Below are 11746 nucleotides of genomic sequence, written 5' to 3'. Positions count from 1 at the left end.
ACTGGCCTGATTAATGAAAACCACCAATCTTACAAGCCCACATGCACCGCCCCCAGATTACGTAAATTATCTCCGACCGACAACGTACGTTTACTTGTCCGCAATCTTTAATGAGGTCAAAGTCTTGCACCCAGTACTGACCACTAAAACTGTAAAACGGTCCAAAATCTTTTAAGTGAACATTTATTATATAAGCATTTATAGAAAATTAAGTTTCTTTTTATTTATTTATTTTTTTTCAATGAACGGTCCCACTTAAAAGAGTGTGTGAATTTGTGCATTTTAGCCGAAAGTACATGTTCAATTTTTCTCGGTTTCATATCTGTCGGCGCTAGTAGCCAAATCTTAATTATCAGTTTGATGTTATTAAAACTAATACCGTAAAACTGTCCAAGTCTTTTAAGTCCAACATTTATTATATAAAACATTGAATATATCGAAACATTAATTTTTTTTTCAATGAATGGTCCCACCTAAAAAGTGAGATTGAGTGAATTTTGGTTTTGAGACATGCATGACTCGAGTGTACTAGTGCATTTGAACTAACATGGTTAGAGTACGTGTTCAATTCGTGTGTTCAAATTATGTCGGCTCTAGTAAATTGGAGTATTGAAGCCAAATCTTAATTATCAATTTGATGTTACTAAAACTATAAAACTGTCCTAATCTTTTAAGTCCAACATTTATTATATAAAGTATTGAATATATTCAAAAATTAAGTTTTTTTTTTAATCAATGAATGGTCCCACTTACAAAGTAAGATTGAGTGAATTTTGGTTTTGGGAAAGACTTATCTGACGTGTACTAGTGCATTTGAACCAACACAATCAGAGTACATGTTCAATTCATGTGTTTAAATCATGTTAGCTCTAGTACGGTGGAGTATTGGAGTCAAATCTTACTTATCAATTTGATGTTACTTAAATTTTATTGGACAATACTTTAGATACCAAAAAAAAAAAAAAAGTTTACAATATTTTTTATAACAATTGATTAATTTGGAAAATTTTTATTAGTTTTTATTTAGACTTTATCTTTAATGTTATTTTTGATTTATTACTAATAATTTGTCACATGAGTTTGGGTGTCAAATTTTTTGTGTTCATAAAATCTCAATTTTATTTGTTTGTGTACCACCTTTTGAAATTTCTTATTTTATTTTATTTTATTTTTATATATATAAAAAGCACAATGATATGTTAAATAACTTTCAATAAATCAACCGAAAAACTTTTTAACAAAAAGACAAAAAGTTACACCTACATTTTAAATCTTATAATACTTTCGAATGTCACCTGATTGAAGTAAATAAAATAAGATATACCGACCGAAATTAAAGCCCTTTTTTTTTTTTTTTTTTTCTGATTTGGGATCTAGCCCTAAAACTTCTTTCTAATAATTTTTCCCCACGATCTTTTAGTAATGTTTTTCTTTTTAAGCTTTTTTGTCTCGTTGCTTGGACATACTGTCACCTGGTTTTGTGGTATTGCTTGAAGGATTTGGTTTAGTCTTAAGATGGTGTGTCATGAGTCATGACACAAGTTGTTTCATTGAAAAGGAAGGATCGAGGTGCAATGACACAATTTTCCAGTCTATATTATGAGAGCAGCTCGATGTCCACATATAATAGTGCCACTTTTAGCACCAAATTTAACGTCACGGAATTATTTGAGCACCACAACCTTTGTCACAATTATTTTATATGATAAATTGTGATTGATTACCTGTTATTTTCTGACACCTTCAACTGCGTTTTTCTCACGTTTGATATGACGCCCATAAAAGTACCCATCATCTAATTTTGGTGCAAATGGAGAAGGGCTAGGATAGATGTCTTTCTGATTTTTTCAGAGACCATCTTGATCCTACATGTATCTTTTTTTTATTTGTCAAAATCAAAGCATCTAAATTATAAGAAACCTACAACACAAAAGGATAGTGTTCATGTATTTTTTCCACAATTTGATCATTATTGATTTGGCTCATACTGTGGGGTTTAGCTTATAGGAAAGGTACGTAGTATGTGGACTGAATAGGCTTGGGCAGACACATTCTTCGAACCTTTAGTTACGCTATATATAAATTTCTTTATTCTCGAATACTCTTAACTGCATTTGTTGCTACGCTTCGTCTCTAATCAGTGTTATTTGACATCGACATTTGCAGAGCATGTGCGAGGGAATGAAAGATGGCGCATTTGTAGATCCTATCCACAAGGAATGTTTATGCTAGCATATCTACATCTACATCACACCTATTTATTTATTTTTTTTATTTATTTTTTTTATAAGATAAAAATTCTACTCTAACAAAATCTAAGTGTATATGTGTGTGAAGTTTCCTCCTGGAAACTTGAACCCTGGCTCCTTGTATTTATACTTATGGAATGATTACTGAACTAAGGATGCGCAGCGGTTACATCACACTTGAAGTAACATGTTAAGTTTATCATGATTTTCATAGGAACGTATATTGTGATTTGCAGGTTTGAATAAAATTAATTTTCTATGTGTTTGCCGTTTGATTTTTTTTTTTTTTTTTTTTTTTTTCGAGTAATGTTACGAGTATGATGAGTGTAAATTTATCAGAATCATACATCTACAAGATAAATGAAGTAAAGCTTATTTAATGTAAGGCGTAACAGCCAGTCATCTATGTGTTAGCCATTTGATTTTTTATTTTTATTTTTTATCCAAAAAAGAAAAAAAAAAAAAGATTTAAGCAAGTGAATCACTTCACCTTGAACTGACTTTGTAATTGGAGGGCCCTTGGCCAACAACACACTGGTGTTCTATCATTTCGTGGTTTCTTTTTGCAGATTGATCAACTGAATCGCTTGTCATCGTCTATTAGCGTAGACAAAGAGCACAACTGACAATTTTCTGCATCATATATAAAGTACTATAAGTTTTACTACATTGAGCTTACAAATTGAAATATCATCAATCATAAAGAAACAATTCAATAGTTTTATGTAGTAAAATTTATATTACTTTTAGCATTTTTCTCTCTTTCCTTCTTATTTTTTTTTTTTTTTTAAAACTTATGGAACGACTTCAATTTCAAGTGAAATTTAAGTTCGTCAATACCTATATGAAAAGGAATTTTTAATGATGGATGGATTAAAAATGAATACAATAGCAATAATAAAAAGAAGCAAAGTGGATTGACATTATGAATATTCATATGTGCAACAATATTTAATGTTGTTCGGCCAACTTCATGCTTACATTAATAGACAACATTAATCAAATTTCACTATCAAGGAAATGGATTATAACCACGTGACTAATTCTCATTAACAACACTCCCAACTTTTAAAAGCATAAATACGCTCAAAACTCTCGAACCCAAGAAAAAAAGACCAAATCCCATTACACCTAAAGCAAATTTTCAATACCAACTAACAAACTCAAAACCAAAATTCCAATATGCCTAATATAGCTCTCTCTCATTCAATCAATATACTAATGCTCAAAGTGGCGGAGCTAGGAAGTTTTCTCAAGGGGGCTAGTGAATACATTTTTATGTAATTTTTAGATTTATTACCAAATATAAATGAAGATTAACAGAAAATTTCAAAAGGTAAGGGGGGCCACGGCCCCCCTTGGCACCCCCCTAGCTCCGCCTATGGCTCAAACTACTATCTGAATAAACTCACTCTATATTTTCTAAAATATTTCTCTTCTCCTTATGTGGGCGGATTATTTTGGATAAAAAGGCACCAAACTCTTAACAATACCTATATTTAGAATTCAATACATTTTATGTGCTGGATTATGAATATTTTTATTGGTGAATAATGAATACCAAATTATTGTTTAACTCAAAATTAAAAGAAAAATTTTGAGACAAATATCTAGCATATATAATAGCAAAAAATATATGTAATTTTTCACAAGTGATAAGCCGCTTCTGATGATAGCTATTGATCTCTCATTCAACAATAAAAGGTTTTACCAATTGAGTTAACTGAAATTTACAATAACGTGAAGTGCACAATTATAAGACGGCTTTGAAATGGCATAATACTCGACAAGGTACCATTTCCTACTTAAAACCTAAAACAAAAAGATGGCATCTTTTCATTTAACCTTTTTTTTTTTGGAATTTTTTATAAACCTTTAAAATACGCGTTCTCCACGCACTATCATTCACCAATCACATGCATATCACGTAGGTAAATAAAGATTAACAGAAAATTTCAAAAGCTATGGGGCCCTCCCCCTTGGCACCCCCCTAGCTCCGCTTATGGCTCAAACTACTATCTGAATAAACTCACTCTATATTTTCTAAAAAATTTCTCCTTTCCTTATGTGGGAGGATTATTTTGGGTAAAAAGGCACCAAACTCTTAACAATACCTATTGTGGGGACCAGTTATCTAGAATGTACTATTAAAACTATACGAATTGGGCCTATGGCCCAATCTGAGGATATTAACCAATCCGAGGATGGTCAAATAAGATTATAATGAGAATGATATAAAAAGAAGAAATAAGGATTGTATGTGATAGTCCAAAATATGCCCAAGGAGAAAAGTCATCTCGGAAACAGAGATACGAGGTCAGTAAGAATGTCTTATCATCCTGAACATCCTTCAAGGTTGCATCACGATTAGAAGTCAGACATTGGATAAGAGATAAATAAAAGGAGGCAACAAATATCTCCAAAAGCTGCTACCTCTACATTAAATGCATCCCAACTAACTCTCTGGCCACATTAATGTGGAGGTAATACTTGAACAGTGGTTGAGCAGCCTTGCAGTTAGGGGTGTGCATGGGTTGAGTTGAGGGGATTTTTTGACCCAACCCATCATGGTGGGTCAAAAAAATTTAACTCAACCCAACCCATCACATAAGTCCAACCCAACCCAACCCAACCCACATGGGTTGGGTTGAACCCATGGGTTTGACAAATCTATATATATATATATATATATAAAACCGAAGCCTTTGAAACCCCCACAATTTTCCACGTCACCGCTATTTTAATTTTCTTTTTATTTTAGGTTTTATATCTTATATATTTATTATTTTTTCCACGTCACCACTATTTTAATTTTCTTTTTATTTTAGGTTTTATATCTTATATATTTATTATTTTTTTAAACAAAACTATTTTATATAAAACCCTACTACAAGACCATACGCAGTAAAACCTGTCTACAAGACCATACGCAAGAAACCTAAAAACAAAGCTCTCTCCGTCAAATTCAACGAGAAAGATCTCATGTAACTATATAAAGTTACTCTCTCTCTCTCTCTCTCTCACAGTAATAATCCGTGGAACCAAACCCTAAAATTATTATGATAAAATTGTTATTTTGTTTTGGTATGAGAAAGGGACTATGTGACTGGGTTTCACAAGAGGAAGAAGAAAGGAGAAAGGAAGCTAATAAGCAGCAAGAGGAGGCTCAAAGGCGAAAGCGTATTGAGCTGCGCAAAAATGTTTTTCTCATTTAGTATTTTTTTTTTCTCTCTACTTAGTTAGATACTTATCATGTATTTTTGGAAGTGAGATATGTATGAATATTTAAGAATTTGCACAATGAGCCAATGTGTTTGTGTGGGTATGTGAATGAAAGTTTGGGATGTTCAGAAGCAAAGTATATTCATAAAGTGTGGAAATTCGATGAAAAGAAGAGGAAGAGTTGCTTGAGATGGTTTGTGCATGCTTAGAGGAGAGTGATTAATGCATTGGTGTGAAAGATTGAGTTAATTCAATTAAGGGAAGGATAAAAGGTAGAGGAAGACGAAAAATAATATTAATAGAAGCAGTAAAGAAGAACATGTCAGTTAAGGAAGTGACATAGGTTATGACTTTGGATATAATAGAATGACAGAAAAGGATATATGTGGCTGGCCATGACTATCTTTACACTTTGCTTCTATAGTCAGTACCATCTGAGACTTGGCTTTAAGTTGCAAATGGTTTGTGTTTGCGTCTAAATTATGGTTTGTTAAGGCTTGAGTTTAACTTGATCTAATATGTCTTTCATCTTTGAAATTTCAGAATATATCAAAAAATCCAGAAGGGAATCTGACCAGAGTGGGAATTATCTTAGAAAGCCACGTAAGGAAGAGGAAGTCAGCGAGAAGAAAAGGTAAGGCATGGGCTTCTTTGGGAAGTTTGTTTACTCACAGCCTCCTTTTATTCGACTTATAAGTTATAATCCTACGTTTAGAAAGAGAAAAACAAAACTCTAAACCGGAAAAGCTAAAAAAACTTTCAGCAATTTAATTTGAGATTTTTTGATTTGTAGGTGGTTGCAAACCATTATGGAGTGAGCCAAGCTTCTACCTTACTGCAAGACTGAAGGTGATAAAATTTTTTGACCCTTTTGTTTTTTTTAATACTTTTTTTAATTGGTTTTCCCTACTTTCTTGCATTTTGGGGTTATTGCATTGATTAGCAATGTTGATGATTTTTTTTAAGGGAATGCCTCAATGAAGATATATAGAGAGAGAGATTAAAGATTGGGGAGCTGTAGCTTTATTTTTCCCTTCACCACTAAATTGAAAAGGAAATCAAATCTTTTGAATATTTGTTTGGTTAGTTTATTTGTTTTTCATGATTTCAAATCCTGATGAGAATCACTTTTGCTATGGAATACTAGACATATTTCACCATTAATCTGTTACGAATATGTTTGTATTTTAGCGTTCATATACAATGATGCTAGGTGTAATCAAGAAACAATAATAATTTATAAAAAAAAAACTAACACATAAAACAATTATAAACTTTGATTTATAACTTTGTTTTATTTTTTTTTTTTATTGTTGGTATGTAAAGAAAAGGTCGGCTAGAGTCATGAAATACATCTTTATAGATTTGAATTTGAATTTAAATTATGAAATATGTTTTTAGTAGCTCATCTTCGCTTGAATTTAATGTCTCACCCCTTTTTTTTTCATATATATGATCAATTTATATTTTTACTCGATTAATGCTCTTTTTTGCCATTCAATTGGTACCTTTTCTTCTTTTGGTACATTCATATATTTCAACATCTATTCTTTCCAAATTTGTGTGATGAGGGTTTGTTTTGTTTATTGGCTTACAAGTGTCCAAAGCAATCTTTACTCAAAATTTGGTACATTTATTTGTCTTTGCTTCCTAACAATGTCATTTTATTCATCTGAAGGTTGAGACTATACAACATTATTGGTGTTAGAGTTTCACTTTTGGTCTTAGTATTTTATTTTTCCTCTTAAGTTGTAACTTTTATAAGTGAAAATTTACAATTTTTATTCGACTCTTCCGTGCAATTTATTTAAGCAATTGTGTAAATTGGCATTATGTTTCCTTTTCAATCCCATTGAGGTCTAGCATCTTTGTTTACTGACAATGTAAGAATTTAGATACATCTTGAATATCAAGAATGATTAGTGTAATTTATGAAAGATATTTGATTGAATGAGTATGGAATTAACTATATTTGTGTAATTAATTGTATTGGAGTGTACTTATATTAGTTATATATTTTCTAAATATTATCTCAAGCTCTTGGTTATCACGATATCTCATTGTATGTGATAGATTTTATTACTCTATAAGTGATAGATTTTATTGGTTTGGTATATAATTTATACCATGATCTTGATTTTTTTTTTTTTTTTTTTTTTTTTTTTTTTTTTTTTTCATATTGGGGAAGTTATCAATAGCTTTCCCGTGCATTGCACGGGTTAGCGACTAGTTTTTATTATTATTAAATTGAGTAGAAAAAAATATAAATATTAATGTATTAAAAAAACCTAAAAATTAGTATTAATGTAACTCCTTAAAGGTAAACAACACAAATGACTAAACAACAATAGTAATTTATTAGGATTTGTGTGAATTAATTGGCTTTTATATAAGATAGGAAGAACTGGTTATTTTAAAATTTTTATTAATTATATAATATTATATATATATATATATATATATATATATATTGTAAGGACGCGATTCGTGCGGACCGTAACAGTGTCGGGTTCGCACGTGAAAAGGCCTCTAACAACATCATTTGTAGAGCGTGGGTTTGGAAGGCTAGGCCTTGATCGATAGGCGGTGGGTTTTTCGCGGTGTTCGTACCAGTTTAAGTTTTCCTACACCCCTGGAGTCTTTCTCCTGGAGGTGGGCTGGGAGGCTCTGGTTTTTGGCCATTTTTCCCAACCCCCTTCTTTAGGTTACTTATTTTTCCTTTTATACTCGCATGCGTCCACTGTCCTTCGCCCACGTATAGGGTCAACCTTTCCAAAATTGATACTTGTCCCATCAGCCCATATTCAAAGTCGTTGGGGGTGGTTGTAAAAGCCAAAGACTGCGGTTCTGTCAGGTTCAGAGCATTGAATGGCAGTGAGAGCAGCTTTCCCTGGATATTTTAGATCTTTCGTCCTGATTTTGGTCCTATACCGTTTTTACCCTTCCTTCAGGGGGGGGACTTTGGGTCTGCCGAGGACTGAGCCGTCCTCGGCGATATCCACAGGCTATTTTGTCGAGCTTGGGCCATAGCCCTCCTCGGTTTGGGCCTTCGGATTTTCCCCAGGTAGATGGGCCTGGCCCGTAAATCATTTGGGCCCCACAATAGCCCCTCAAAACCCGGCTGTCCAACCTCTTGGTTGGAAAGGGGGGTTTTGGTGATGCCAAACCTCTTCCTACGGCCCAATCAATTTGGCCTTTTAATAATGCTGGCGGCTCCTCATTTGTCCAAGAAACGCGCCGGTCTATGAGGCAGCCTTTTGATTTCGCGCTTGATGCGCTCTTATCGTTTGGGTATCCCAAAACGTGCTTTTAATGACCACTATTTACGAGACTGCTTTAATTCGGCAGTTTGTTTTGATGGGGTGGAGAAACGGAACCGGCATGTTCGTGTTGGCAGATTCCTTTGGATATCTGAACCTATTAAATGTCTCCCGCTCCACCCTTAGTATAAGAAGGAAAGGCGGAGGTTATTGTTTTTGTAAAGAATTCCTTCTCATCTTTCTGAGATTTGAAATATTTGGCCTCCCCGAGGGTTCATTTTACCCACTGGTCCACAAACTAAATTGTGATACACTTTATCATAACAACGAGTGATGCAGGAGCCAAACCCCTCCCATAGACGCCATGTTCCAATAAAGCTCATGGCTCGATCGGGACAGGGATGGCGAAGACTCAGAATCAACCTCACCCTTCTTTCAGTCAAAATCCGAAGCAGGGACTCGTCACGTCAAACTTTCGGCGTGACTGAGTCGAGAACACCCATCATCAGTACCAACCGCTCTCCTATGAGCATACCTAGTATGGCTCCAGTGTGTTGGGAGTCAGGATCGAGGCAGGGACTAAGCGTCTCTACTTCTTCCTCTCTTCCTTCACTGGGGCTATTCTCCATCTCCCTTTCTTAGTCTTCCCAGCACCAGTTCCATCCTGGTGCTTTCACTTCTCTCTCTTTTGCTCCTTTTTCTTTCTTTTCATCTCTTCTCTCTTCTTCTCCTCCTTCTTTACTCATGTCCTCCATCTTCTTCATTCATCTCCTCCATCTTCTTCATTGATTTCTTCCTTACTATTTCCTTCTCCGCCATTTCTTCCCAAAGAAGGTTCTTATCATTATATGAGCAGTATCGAGGCAAAGATTGGAGAGACTTTGAAAACGAGTTTAGAAGACGCCTGGGAGTTTAATTATCTGTACTACGGATGTAACTATCGCTTAGGCAGTTCGCATTTTGTATAGGCTCGTTCGAGCCCTTCTTTGTACATTGTAATAATTTTTCGTATTAATAAAAATCGTTGTTATTTTATTTCGCATGTTTTGTCTCTATGCTTTTTTTTTTCTTTTGGATCTACAAACGCTGCTCGGCATATTAATATAGCATCTAAATCAATGACGGCTAAGACCAAAAGATTTGATAATAAAAAGACGTCGCCATAACTTTAATAGAAATGCTTGACATAATAAGGCCGATCAGTGAAGAGTAATACTTACCCCATGCTAGCCGAGGAGAGAAACGAAGGCTTGATGTCATGTAAGGAATAACCATTTGAAGATATAGCACCCACCAAATGAGCGGCCTTCTTATATGACTAAGTGCTGGGGCTTTCCACCCCCTTCCTTACACCTTTATTGGCCTTAACCTTTTATGGTGTTTAAGCCGTGGATGAAGTGACCTGACATTTTTATCAAGTAACCCATCTTACGGGATTCAAACCTTTTCTTATCCAAGTATTTGGTTTCCCCATTGGCTTGGGTCCGAGGACCATACAAGGCCTTTGGTTCTGTCCAAAACTTGTAATTTTTATAATTTTTTGTACTTGGTTTCCCCATAGGCTTGGGTCCGAGGACCATACAAGGCTTTGGTTCTGTCCAAAACTTGTAATTTTTATAATTTTTTGTACTTGGTTTCCCCATAGGCTTGGGTCCGAGGACCATACAAGGCCTTGGTTCTGTCCAAAACTTGTAATTTTTATAATTTTTTGTACTTGGTTTCCCCATAGGCTTGGGTCCGAGGACCATACAAGGCCTTGGTTCTGTCCAAAACTTGTAATTTTTATAATTTTTTGTACTTGGTTTCCCCATAGGCTTGGGTCCGAGGACCATACAAGACCTTGGTTCTGTCCCTGGGCCCATATGCTGAACGGGCCTGGGCCGCGAATTTACTGGGCCCACAAATTAAGAGGTGTTTCCATAACCTTTGATCACGCGGTACCTTTTGGCGTCCCAGTGTTCGAGGTGCACCCTCTCGAGACTCCTTTATCCTCAGGGTTGCAGACGACGTTGGAAATCGAGCCAGAGACATTTTGTCTGTAGCGTTCCTTGGGACGCTGTTCGAATTAAATGCCATCGGTTTACTTCTGGGTATAAATGGGATAGGAGATCACTTCACTTGCACATGAACTCTCCCGTTCCCTTCAGAACTATATTTCTTCCATATCCGCGATCTTTTTTTCTAGTGCCACTGCCCCAAAGCAAGATGTTTGAGGCTTGGATAGGGATGAAAGGTCTCCGCGCGCTTCAGAGGCACCGAATCCTCAAGGTGATATGGTATGGACAAGGATGGCACAGATTCAAGCCAGTCCTCCGCCTTGACAGGAGGAAGATGGTATTCCTCCTTCTTTTAGTCAAAATCCGAAGCAGGTTCTGGTCATGCCAGATTTTTGGTATGTCAGAAAAAAGAATTTCCGCCATCAGCGCCGTCTGCCTTGTAGCAGGCAAATTTTTGCGGGGGCTTCCCAACTTCCGGCTCCTTGCACCTTTTCTGTAGATGGTGTTAGCCTGAGGTCAGGTTTCCTGCACCTTTTCTGTACCGGTGCAGGCCTCAAGTTGGGTTTTTTTGCTGCCTGATTTATGGGCGTGCAAAAGCATGGAGGGGGAATAAGGTCTCGAGGCAGTAGCCAACCTCTCCTCTGAATTGCCTCCTCGGCTTTATCTTTACTCTCTTGTATTCTTCGTTACTTATGTAGTTAGCTTCGATGTAGGCTTTGTTTCAGCTTTCCATTGTACACTGTACTGTTCCTTTGTCTTAATAAAATATGTGTTTATTTCTCTATACATATCTTTCTTCTCCGTAACCACTACTTTATGCATGAATATTAAATATGAGTTTGCCCTTAATGATATTCTAGGCAGAGAAAGGCCTTAACACAGATTCCTACTAGTTTAGACTTACAAATATTATCAAACATAACAAGGTTAGTCATCAAATAAATTAAACTCTTGGAACTAACCGGGATAACGGCTGAGTGCTACGCGATGCATGCAAGAGCGATGTCCGAATACGACA

General features: G+C 35.4%; 1 long non-coding RNA gene across 1 annotated transcript; it reads left to right on the top strand.

Moving 5' to 3' along the window:
* The first annotated feature begins 5870 nt into the window (after nucleotides 1-5870).
* Nucleotides 5871-6300, top strand: LOC115959705. The gene is made up of 3 exons (XR_004084970.1): nucleotides 5871-5932; nucleotides 6015-6105; nucleotides 6265-6300. It is a non-coding gene; the product is annotated as an uncharacterized LOC115959705 (long non-coding RNA).
* Nucleotides 6301-11746: the final 5446 nt, after the last annotated feature.

The sequence above is a fragment of the Quercus lobata genome, chromosome 9 (assembly GCF_001633185.2).
Source record: "Quercus lobata isolate SW786 chromosome 9, ValleyOak3.0 Primary Assembly, whole genome shotgun sequence".
Classification (NCBI taxonomy): domain Eukaryota; kingdom Viridiplantae; phylum Streptophyta; class Magnoliopsida; order Fagales; family Fagaceae; genus Quercus; species Quercus lobata.
The sequence above is the reverse complement of the archived record's forward strand: the minus strand, read 5'-3'. Positions and strand labels throughout refer to the sequence as shown.